We start from the raw sequence: 11,771 nt of genomic DNA, 5'->3' as shown, positions 1-11,771 counted from the left end.
AATATGCCCCGGCCCCCCAACGTCGGAGCCTCCTTCACTCTGCTCGCCTCAATTTCCCCCAACCTGCGCCAGAACCCAGTCTCGAACTTTCTTCCCCATCCCCTGGCCTCCACAAATCATTTTCCCGCCTTGTACCTTTTTCACCATAGTATTTATCACCTTCCAAATTATGTAACTCAATCTTAGAAATCGCAGTCATCGTTTGTCTTTTGTCCTACAGTGAATCCCACCAGAGCAAGGATCTCCTGTTTCGGTACATATTGGAGCTTAATACATATCTATGGAATGAATGGGAACGGGGGATGGAGTTTACGTTGAAGAGGGATGTAAGTTTACACGGAATAGGAATGATCCCCATTCTAAATGGAAGGGGACTCAACCCCAGATTGTAAATCCACTATTTAAAAAGTGGGGGAGTTGGACCCAGCCCCCAGGAGGGTAAAGTCAGGGGGTGCTCAGCAAACTAGAGGCACTGCTAATACACTAGCTGTGGTTAAACAGCACGGCTGTTAAGGTCGGCTTCCTAGCGTGTAACCGTTGAGATGTGTAGAAAAGAGAGTGAGTTAGCTTACGTCGCTGGGCTCTCGCTTTTTTATTCAACAAATATTTATTGTGAACGCATTCAGGGTTAAAGAGGAGTCTGAAATGCAGCTGACAGTCCGGTTTGTTCAGGGAAGCTATTTCTTTCCCCTCCCCCCAGGCTTCAGAAGCTAGTAGGTGTGGGTCCTGGAGGGTAAAGTCCATCTGCCAGTTTCTTAGCTGGGATGCAAAGTCTCTGCATTCCAAAGGAAGCTTTATGAAAGGTTAGACTAGTCATCAAACCGGCCCAAGCCCTGGAAGGAACTGCGGAAAACGGTGTGGGGGTGGGGACCCGAAGATAAAGTGGCCCTCCGGGACCGCCTTCCTCTCCTGATGAGGGTGGTGGATGGGGGAGGTGTTAAACGGTGTGTGTGTGTGTAATTGTTGAATTGACCCAGATACTTAGCGTATTTGTAGTAAATAAAAGTAAGGGTGGTAAAGGAGACACCCACCCCAGCACTCTGAACGTGGACTAGGAGGAAAACCCGGGAGTCCTCTGAGTCACCATCATGTCATCTGTTCCTCAAGGAAGCACTCAGTCCCAGGACACCATCAGGCACAGGTGGGAAAGGTGACATCAAGGTCTCTTTCCAGAGTTTGCGGTCCCTCTTCTTTTTCATTTTTAATTTTTAAAAAAATTTATTTCAGAGAGGAAGGGAGAGGGAGAGAGAGAGAGAGACATCAATGATGAGAGAGAATCACTGCACGCCCCCTACTGGGGATGGAGCCAGCAACCCAGGCATATGCCCTGACCTGGAATCAAACTGGTGACCTCTTGGTTCTTGGGTCGAAGCTCAACCACTGAGCCACACCAGCAGGGCTGTGGTCCCTCTTCTTAATAAATGTTACAATTTGCCAAAACTGGCCAGTTTATAAATATGGCAAAGGTAGAAAATTAGAGAAAATACAATATTCAGAAAGAAGAAAAATATAACCTTGACATTCAAGAGGGTAATTTTACTTTTGTGAAACAGTGTAAGAAAACACATTCTAGGTAAATTGGAGGTTTCATCAAAGGAGTGGATTTGGAGCCAAATTCCTGTTTTACAATTCTTTCCTGAGTTCTCCAAGACTATCACCAGGACCACTAACAACTCGACTGAAATTATCTCAAAGATCACCTGTCAATCTGTGGCCAGTTCCTAAATGGAGCAGCAGGGAAGATTACACAGGAAACTTAATTAAAGATAAATAACCAAAAGAAGGTGATGCCACCCTGGCCAGGTGGCTCGGTTGGTTGGAGCATCGTCCCGTACACCAAAAGGTTTCGGGTTTGATTCCCTGGCAGGGCACATACCTAGGTTTCAGGTTCCATCCCAGGTCGGTTGGGGCACATTTGGGAGGCAACTGACGGATGTTTCTCTCTCTCTCTCTCTTTCTCAAATTAATTTTTAAAACAAACAACATAAAAACCCACATGTTCTTGGGTAAGGATTTAAAAAAAAAAAAAAAAAAGTGGTGCCCTAACCGGTTTGGCTCAGTGGATAGAGCGTCAGCCTGAGGACTGAAGGGTCCCAGGTTCGATTCCGGTCAAGGGCATGTACCTTGGTTGCAGGCACATACCCAGTGAGGAGTGTGCAGGAGGCAGCTGATCAATGTTTCTCTCTCATTGATGTTTCTAGCTCTCTATCCCTCTCCCTTCCTCTCTGTAAAAAAATCAAAAAATATATATATATTTTTTTAAAATGGTGATGCCATTGGCTGAGATTGAAAGTGTTACCAGCGAGACGAGACTTACCTTGGTTCTTGTCTTCTTGAAGGAAAGATTTCAGTCAAGAGACAAAGTGTAGCAAAGTAAGAATTTATTGGCTGCAGCAAAAACACATTGAGGACAGGAAAATAAGAAAGGGCATAGAAGAAGCAACAGAAGAGTGTAGGGCTGGGCTGCTTTGGCTCACTGAGGAGTTAGAGAAAAGGGGGCCTTGGAGACAGGCTCAGGGGGTTAGCCTGGGACGAGTGTCTGTTGCCCATTGCTCCCCCCGGTCGCAAGTCTCATGGGGACCCTTAGAGGAAAGAAGGGGGGAAGGGAAATGGCACGGGAGTGCTCTCCTTGGGGAGAATGCACATTGGTTCCTTTGTGTTGAAGTATTTCTCTCTCTCTTGCAGGTGGGAATCTCAGGGCAGGGTTTTAATGGAGCCAGGGCTGGGGGTCATTAGTCAAGACAGCTGGTCCTGAGACAGCCACAGCATCACCTCTGGTTTTCCTGCTTTTCTGGGCTTGGAGCTGAAATACAACTGAGACCTAGATGTTATCTTTAGGAAGGAAAAGTCAGGGGGTCCAAACCACAGGACCTGAGACAGCTAAGGGAGGAAAGTTTACCCTGGAGGCAAGGTTCTTGTTTTCCCAGTTTTGACCCTTGCTAAGCATCTGGGGCTTTCTGCCATGGTGAGTTTCTGTACCTGACCCATCTTCCTTGCTCTGCTCATGTCTGTCTAACTGCCAATAACAAAAGGACTGGAGATAGAAGGGTTTGGGGAGGGTCCAGAAAATGAAGAATATAATAAATTAAGTTTGGGACTTGCCATTTTGGAGAAAGAGGTGGGACACACACACACACACACACACACACACAAAGTCTAGCAAACAACTGGAAATGAAGCTTAAAAGAGAATTTAAGGGTAGAGACAGATCTAAAAATTATCCTCATAAATGTGAAAATTTGCAAAGAGGACCAAAGAATAAACCTTGAGAAACCTTGGCACAGATGGAGAAAAAAAAAAAAAAGTGACGAAGCATTCAGAGAGGTAGATGAAAAAGTCCATGAAAGGTAGGTGTTCCAGTAGAAGATAGGGTACCTTCACTTAAAGAAGAACAGGGTGAAAGAAAGGGGAAGGTGTTGGGTGTTTTTTTTAAAAAATATTTTTATTGATTTCAGAGCGGAAGGGAGAGGGAGAGAGAGATAGAAATATCAATGATGAGAATCATTGATTGGCTGCCTCCTGCACGCCCCCTACTGGGGATAGAGCCCACAACCAGGGCATGTGCCCTTGACAGGAATCAAACCCCGGACACTTCCGTCTGCAGGCCAACGCTCTATCCACTGAGCAAAAGCAGCTAGGGCAAAAGGGGAAGTTATATTTTGAGAATACTCCAGAAGAATGAGCAAGAGTCAAGAATAGGAAGGAGGGAGGAAGGGAGGGAGGGAGGGAAGGAGGGAGAGAGGGAGGGAGGGAGAAGTCAAAGCCTGGACCTACAGGAAAAGGTAAAGTCTGTGTTCTAGAACTTAAATTGGAAGACCAGGCATGAAGGAGTGGTGAGTTGAAGAAGCTGAGTCAGATAAACTTTAATTCACTGGATTGCTGGACCTGCCAAGGATAAGTGATTCCAAGGGCTGAAGACTGTAAACAAGTTTAGGACTGGTGGAATTGCCTTCAAGAAGGATATGATAAACGCTCAATGAATGGTAAAAATGAAATGCTACCAGAAAGTCTCCCTTTCGATAGAATAGGGTGGTATCTAATCTGGACCTTAGAAAAAACAGGTAATTGAAAGCAAAGGAGGAATGAAGTCAAGAAAGCATGTAAAGGTTCTTGGGACAGGAGAGTATAATGTCTGTTGTGGGAAATGGAAGGAGCACCTACAGGCTGAGCAAAGGGACAGGGGAGGAGTGGAAACTAAGACTGGGAAGGTAGAATCTGGGATGGATTATGCAAGGCCTTGACTATCAGGATAAGGAATGTGGACTTTTTGGGTAGGTAATGGAGAGCCATTGAAGGTTATAGAGCCAGAAGGTGGCAATACTTCAGGAGGTTAATCTAGGTCAATATGATAATATAATGGCCAGGTGAGGTGGTGGCAAAGGGAAGGAAAAGAAAGAGACCATTCACCCTGATGTCCTTTTAGCACATTACTCATCATTTCTTTCTCAAGCTTTGTTTACAAATACTTTGCTCTTCAACAGCAATAATAATATGTAATTATACTATTGCTTGGGGCTTTTCCTGGTCAACTAAAATTGCTATTATAGGTCTTGTTAGGGAAGATAATAAGAAATGGCCACTTTATATACTCATTTGATATACTTTATATACTCACTTGATCCTTGGTTCAGGATCTTCAAGAGTCCCCAAAAGACATTTTATTCCTTGTGACCCATGTCCTCCACTCTTTCCTCTGTCTGCCTAGGGAGGCAGAGCCACAGAGATTCTATGAGTGGACACCACTGATTCAGAACAGAGTCAGGAGTCAAGAGACCTATATTCTGATTTTATTTTGAGAAAAACTATAATGCTGAACAAGTGTCTGAAAATCCTTGGAATTCAGTTTCCTTTGAGAAATTAAGAAGATGACCCCACATTTCACAATTATATTGTTTCATTTGGGCTTGGGGGGAAGGGGGAAGGTCAGGTTCTGTCTTCCAGCTCCTCCTTTTATCATCAGCTAGGAACATGAGTAAGTGTAACCATATCTGGTACACACTGGGTGACTGTTTAGGACAAAGAATTCCAAGCAACCTTTTTAGCCTAATCAGTCACTCTCTGACAAGGAAGAGACTCATCCCCAAGCTCCTCAAGTCTCCCCACAGCCTCTAACTCCTTTATCATCCAGTATTTTCAAAATCTCCAGCAAACATTCAAAATAAGAGTATCGTTTAAAAGGAAAAAAAAAAGTACCCGGCCGGCGTGGCTCTGTGGTTGAAAGTTGATGTAGGAACCAGGGGGTCCCAGGTTCGATTCCCGGTCTGGCCTCCCGGTTGCGGGCTCGATCCCCGGTGTGGGGTGTGCAGGAGGCAGCCGATCCATGATTCTCTCTCATCATGGATGTTTCTATCTCTCCCCCCTCTTCTCTGAAATCAATGAAAGTATTTTTTAAAAAAGGAGGGGGGGGGGTCCAAATGGTGGGCTCAGTGATTGAGCATTGACCCATGAACCAAGAGGTCACCGGTTCAATTCCCTTGATCCCCAGTAGGGGGCGTACAGGAGGCAGCCTATTGATGTTCCTCTCCCTTTGGTGTTTCTATCTCTGCATGCCTCTCATTTCCTCTCTTTCTAAAGATCAATAAAAACATATTTTTAAAAGGGGGGGGGAAGTAAGAAGGCCACATATTTCCAATTCCAAGGGATATTACAAGGAACAGATTCCTTCATACTTTTCCCCCCCTGAGTTGTTAAAACACCATTCTGAGGAGAGAGCCAGCTTTCTTCCACACACCCAGACAACAGCTGACTCCACCTCCCACCTCGCTTTCCTTTCCTCAGCAGTGAAGGAGGCAGAAGCTTGGCAGCTTAAACATATACACATATTCCCAGAGCCCCACATTCTCTCGCAGGCCACTGTGGCAAAGAGTTTCCACAGTCCCACTAACTATTTGATTTCCTTAGCTTCTTCATCTGAATTTTTTTTCAAAGTAATGTCTCAAATACAGGAGGAAGGTGATATATGGACTTAGCACTGGACTCAAAGACAAAATACCTGATATGGCAGCCGTGGAGATGTGCAGCTCAGATCTCCTTTAAGACAGAATCTGCCATTCAACTGCCAAAGTGCACTTAGCTTTCCGCCTCCAGCTGCATCACCTCTGAGATCCATTACAGTGTCAGAGCTAAGGCGTCACTCTCCCCGCGTGGCCCCTATAGCCTGTGACAGGCACAGGGTGGATATTAGGGCCTGGCCGCGTCGGCCCCCGGTTGGACTCCTCTACAGGACACTAGTCTCGAGCTTTCCATTGGGTTGCTTGCAACTTGAAAGGATCTTCATCACAGTGTGAGGCTCTCCTGGTCCAGTTTGGCTCCCTAGTCTTTCTTTTCACGGGGATCAAATCTGCATCGCTATCTGAAGGCTTTCCCTACCCACGCCTGCTTCCTTCCCCTCGATCCTTCACAGGCACAAGGAACCTCTTGCACTCCTCATTTCACCTCAGCATCTGCTTCCCAGATTGCCCGAATGGACTCAGTTATTTCCAGGAGTGGTCAGCAAGAGCAGGCAGTCAGACAGGGTTTGAGGTCTGCATTACTCACCACCTGGCTTGTAATAAGAACCACTCCTGGGTAGTATGTGGGGTACAGACAGTCTCTGGGACAAGACAGGGACCCAGTTGCTAAAACTTTCACTGAGGGGGAGAGATCAACCAAAGGACTTGTATGCATGCATATAAGCCTAACCAGTGGTCATGGACAACAGTGGGGTGGGGGCATGTGTGGGGAGGGGTCTGGGATGGGAATGGGGGGATGAGGACAAATATGTGATACCTTAATCAATAAAGAAATTAATTTAAAAAAACAAATGAAAAAATAAAACTTTCACTGATGGCGAAGTGGGACAATGTTCGTATGGTGCAACATTCAGGCATATTGAGTAGGCCGAGGGGGAGCAGTGAATACAGGGACAATGGAATTGATTGGCTGTTAAGTTGCACTGAGCCCTGCCAAGAGATAATGAAAAGCTGAGAGCAGTTACCAAACATTGAGAATTACCTGTGAAGACCAGAGAGCTCTTTGATGGGTTACAAAGAGGTTCTTATCTACTGCAGCGGGAGAGCAAAAATAGCTGAAGACCAAACTCAGGACTTAGAGTTCCAGGAGGCAGATCTGCAATCAAGGTCAAGGCCTCAGGTTTGGGAAACTCAGAAATCTGACACATGGAATGGAAATCTAGGTGCTGCCCCCAAAGATTTTGGCTCCCTATACTCCTCTGTATCCTCAGAACTTAAGAGGGGGCCCACCCCTCCTTATTAAGAGCTAGCACTCCCTACATGTGGGAAGACACTCTAAGCCCTAGTCTAGGGGCCTCTCCCCCTCAGAATCTGCCTTTGCCTCCTCTCCTGATTGCCAGGATCTTTTTTTTTTTTTAGAGAGGAAGGGAGAGGGAGAGAGAGAGAGAGAGAGAAACATCAACGATGAGAGAGAACCCCAATCACCTGCCTTCCACATGCCCCATACGCCCCACCCTACAGTGGGGATCGAGCCCGCAACCCAGGTATGTGCCCCAACCGGGAATCAAACCATGGTCTCCTGGTTCATAGGTCAACACTCAACCTCTGAACCATGCCGGCTGGGCCTGCTAGGATTTTAATTAGGGTTAAGTCACAGCAGAGTCCAGAGAAAACGTGCTGGTCCTGACAAGGGACCCAAAATAGCTACAAGAACTAACCAACATGTACTGGTAAGAGTTGGGGGAGTATCTGTGGGATTGGATTATGATGGTGCTTAATCAAGGGGCAGAAATACAAGACTGGGTAAGGGAGAGTTTATTGACCGGGGCTCACTGTCTAGGAATAGAATTTATCTCCTGGTAAGGACCTGCCCCAGTGGCTCCTAAAACATGGAGGAAATGATAACCTTTGCTGAGTGAAGTTCAACTACCTGAATTGCCAAGGCAATTGGGGGAAGAAAGGATTAAATGGCTCAGTCACGTAGGCAAGCGACAGTCAATTATAAGAGGCCAGAAGCCCTATCAAAGGATGCTCCACAAAAGGTCTAGACTAGGAACCCCATTTAGCAAGGCCATCAGGAATGTGCTGCTGAGAAACTTCCTTCTGTAAGCCAGAGCTGACAATGAGAGGAGATGCTGTCACAGCTTGGCTCTTTTATAGCAACAGGGATAAGTGGCAATAGAGGCCAGGTGGCAGCACTTAACTGCCAGGAGCCTGGGGGTTACAAGGAGCAGAATAACTGGCAAGGTCAGAGGCACAGCCCAGGGAGCTTCACACACAGAGTTGTGTAGATGGTTAGCAGAACATCGAATACCTCAGGGCAAAATAGATGCCCAGTCAAAACAAGAGTATTGCTAAAACAAAACAAATGAAGGAGCAAACCAACAACAAAAAACAGTGTTGCTGAATATATGTAACCAAAAGAAAGCAATGATAGATGAGCAGGAACCTAAGGATAGATTCCTCGTAAAAAATCGTGATCCTTTATCCTGAGGCAGTCCCCCAACCTGAGTCAGTTTTTAGACCCAAACTTCATTGATTAAAGAGGAGGCCAGGCCCTCGCCAGTTTGGCTCAGTGGATAGAGCGTCAGCCTGAGGACCGAAGGGTCCCAGGTTTGATTCCAGTCAAGGGCACATGCCTGGGTTTTGGGCTTGGTCCAACGTGCTGGAGGCAGCCATTCAATGATTCCCTCTCATCATTGATGTTTCTATCTCTCTCTTCCTCTCCCTTCCTCTCTGAAATCAATACAAAAATATATATATAGTAGAGGCCCAGTGCATGAATTCGTGCATCGGTAGGGTCCGGCCAGCCTGGCCAGGGGGAGGGGACATGGGCAGTTGGCCTGCCTGCCTGCTGGTCGAACTCCTGGTCGAGGGGACAATTTGCATATTAGCCTTTTATTATATAGGATATACACTGAGTGGTCAGATTATTATGTGTTCAGAGATCATAATAATCTGGCCACTCAGTATATGTGTAAATAAAAGAGGCCAGGTTTCCAAGACTGGCAACACCGTGGTAAGTATATACTGTAATGATTCCCTACTTCTTCCAAAAAGAGATAAATATTTACTCAGTTGACTGTAAATAGAGGAGAGGAGAACACCAGGCATTTTAAAGACTGTTGGGGACAGAATCAGAGTTAACATTGATATCTGGAGACTCAAAGCATAACCCTCACACATCTATTTTGCCCTGGTGGAGTGGGAGCTTATGTGGGCAGGTAATAAATCGAGTCCTAGTCAAAGTCCAGCTCACAGTGGGTCCACCCCATCTAATCAGAAGCAGTCTGGACTGTTTGGATATCTTGCAGAACATCCCTTTGACCCATTACATTGATGACATCATGATGATCAGCCAGGATGAGGAAGAACGGTTAGCATATTAGAAGCCTTGGTAGGACACACGTGCTCCAGTGTGGACGATAATCCCTACGAAGCAAGTTTCAGGGGCCTAGCACATCAGTAACGTTTGTAGGAGTCCAGTGTTTAAGAGACATGCTGAGACAGTCCTTCCCAACTAAAAGACACATTGCTGCATCCTCCATCCTTACCACAAAGAAGGAATCACAGTACCCAGGAGGCCTCTGCAGTGTGTGAAGGCAATACTGTCCACACTAGGAACACTGCTCGGGCCCATATACGAAGTGACAGAAAAGACTGCCAGCTCCGAGTGCAGCCTGAGCAGGAAAGGATTAGCACCACTATCGTAACTCGTGCTGCTGTCATAAACTACCACACAACAAACATTTCTCACAGTTCTGGAGGCTGGGAAGCCCACGATCATGGTGTCTGCAAATTTGGTGTTTGGTACAGGCTTCCAGGTTGCCTTTAACTATGTCCTCACATGGCAGAGGGAGGGAGGAATCTCTCTGGGGCCTCTTTTACAAGGACACTAACCCCATTCATGAGGGCTTCACCCTCATGACCTAATCACCTCCTGAAGGCCCCACGACCTAAATATTGGGCATTAGGATTTACACATGTAAATTGTGGAGGGACACAAACATTCAGACCATAGCAACAACTTACCATCATCCTCAATGACCCACAGGGGAACTTGGTGCTTCCTGTTCCTGCAACTCTGGGCTCTGCAGGGTTAGAACTTCTAATCCCCAAAGGGGCATACTCTGCCCACAGGGTCCCATTAAGTCACATACTATGGCAGCCAATTGGGCACTTTGGACTCCCTGTATACAGGGAGCAGCAGGCAAGAAGGGAAATTACCATACTGTCAGGAGTAGTTGACCCTGATCAGAGAAGAACTAAGATTGCTGTTACACAGTTGGGGCTGGGAGAAATATGTGTGATGATACACCTGGGCACCTCTTGGTACTCCCTTTCCTGGTTGTGACCAAGAATGGACAAGTGCAGCAACTCTGAAGCCTGGAGGCAATTACTGGCACCTTTGGTTCTGTTTCCCCTACAGTCCTTTGGAGATTTTGGTAAGTTTGGGGCCTATTAGTTCAGGAAGTGAGTTGACTATTATGCTGCCCTCTTATGAATGAACTCTATTAAACAGATCAGTTCCAACTCACACAGTGAATATTGATTTGTTACCACCACCCCAGGAATGTTAGTCTCTTGTCTTACTGAAATTCAAGTCAAGGTCAAGAACCAACCTTGTCTCTTTAGGATTAAGAACAGCACCTGGCACTGTTTCATGCATATTGTCTGGCATAAAAGCCCTTAAGAGTGAGACCAAATTGGGAGGGATTTAAATCCTTCACCATTAAATTTAAATCCTTTGGAAATAATTTGCAAAATATTTTCAGAAAAGTTCAAAAGGGACTGGCCTTAGCAAGGGTCTGGTTTGTTGCTGAGTCCTGGGGGCAGGGAAACCAGACCCTGGATCCATCCATTGGGTGAGGTGAACTGGTATCTCTCAAGTTTTGTAGCACATCAAGAAGACAAAGATCCTAGGACCAGCAGAACGGCCAAGCAACTGGCTTCCCTAAAAGAAAGCCATCTTTCTCTCCAGGCTATGAAAGGGAGGACAGGGAGAGAGTCAGCCAGCTAAATAAGGAATTACAGTAAGCTGACAAAAAGGATACAACATTCTCACCCAGCCAACCAAAGACTATCTGCCCTTCAGTTCCCCTGCAGGAGAGGGTGTGGCTAATTTATCCTGGTGTGTGTCTGGGAATCCTACAATGAAGCGCTTGTATTTTGTCTGCCTGGGTTGTCCTTTGTTTTCCCAAAAATCATTATTTTATTTCAAAACGACTTTTTCTTCGATTGTAAAGATAAATGAGAACAATTTGCATATGCAAGTGAGCATCTATAAATTAAATACCCAAATTATGAGATTATAAATATTTTACATATAACATCCTTTTTTTTCCTTTTTCTTAACAGCTTTATTGGAGTATCATTGACAGACAGTCAACTGCACAAATGTAAATGTTCCATTTGACAGTTTTGACATACATATACCATAGTTCATGGTATATACATCCATGAAATACCACAATCAAGATAGTGAACATAGCGATCCACCGGAAATTGGGGGTAGAGGTGAGGGGTGGATGTGTTCTCCCTGGGTTTTAACATCTTGTTATCAGCTCACAAATTTGTTCTCTGAGTAATGAGACAAGATGAATCATTCATAAAAAATTTTTGTACAAACGTGGGAAGAAAGAAACACAACTTACCACGCACTTGGCAGGTAATCAGTAGTTCATTAACCTAAATCATGTCACTGCACCCTTCCATTCCCTTTCTTCATTGTGCACAAGACTCAGCTGGAATGCAAAGGGCTGGGAAAGTGCCCAGCTGGTATCTGCGCCAGCTCCTGGCTGCCCTGTATGGGGGCAGGAG

This window comes from Plecotus auritus, assembly GCF_963455305.1.
Source record: "Plecotus auritus genome assembly, chromosome: 12".
Lineage (NCBI taxonomy): Eukaryota > Metazoa > Chordata > Mammalia > Chiroptera > Vespertilionidae > Plecotus > Plecotus auritus.
This window is presented reverse-complemented; position numbering follows the sequence as displayed.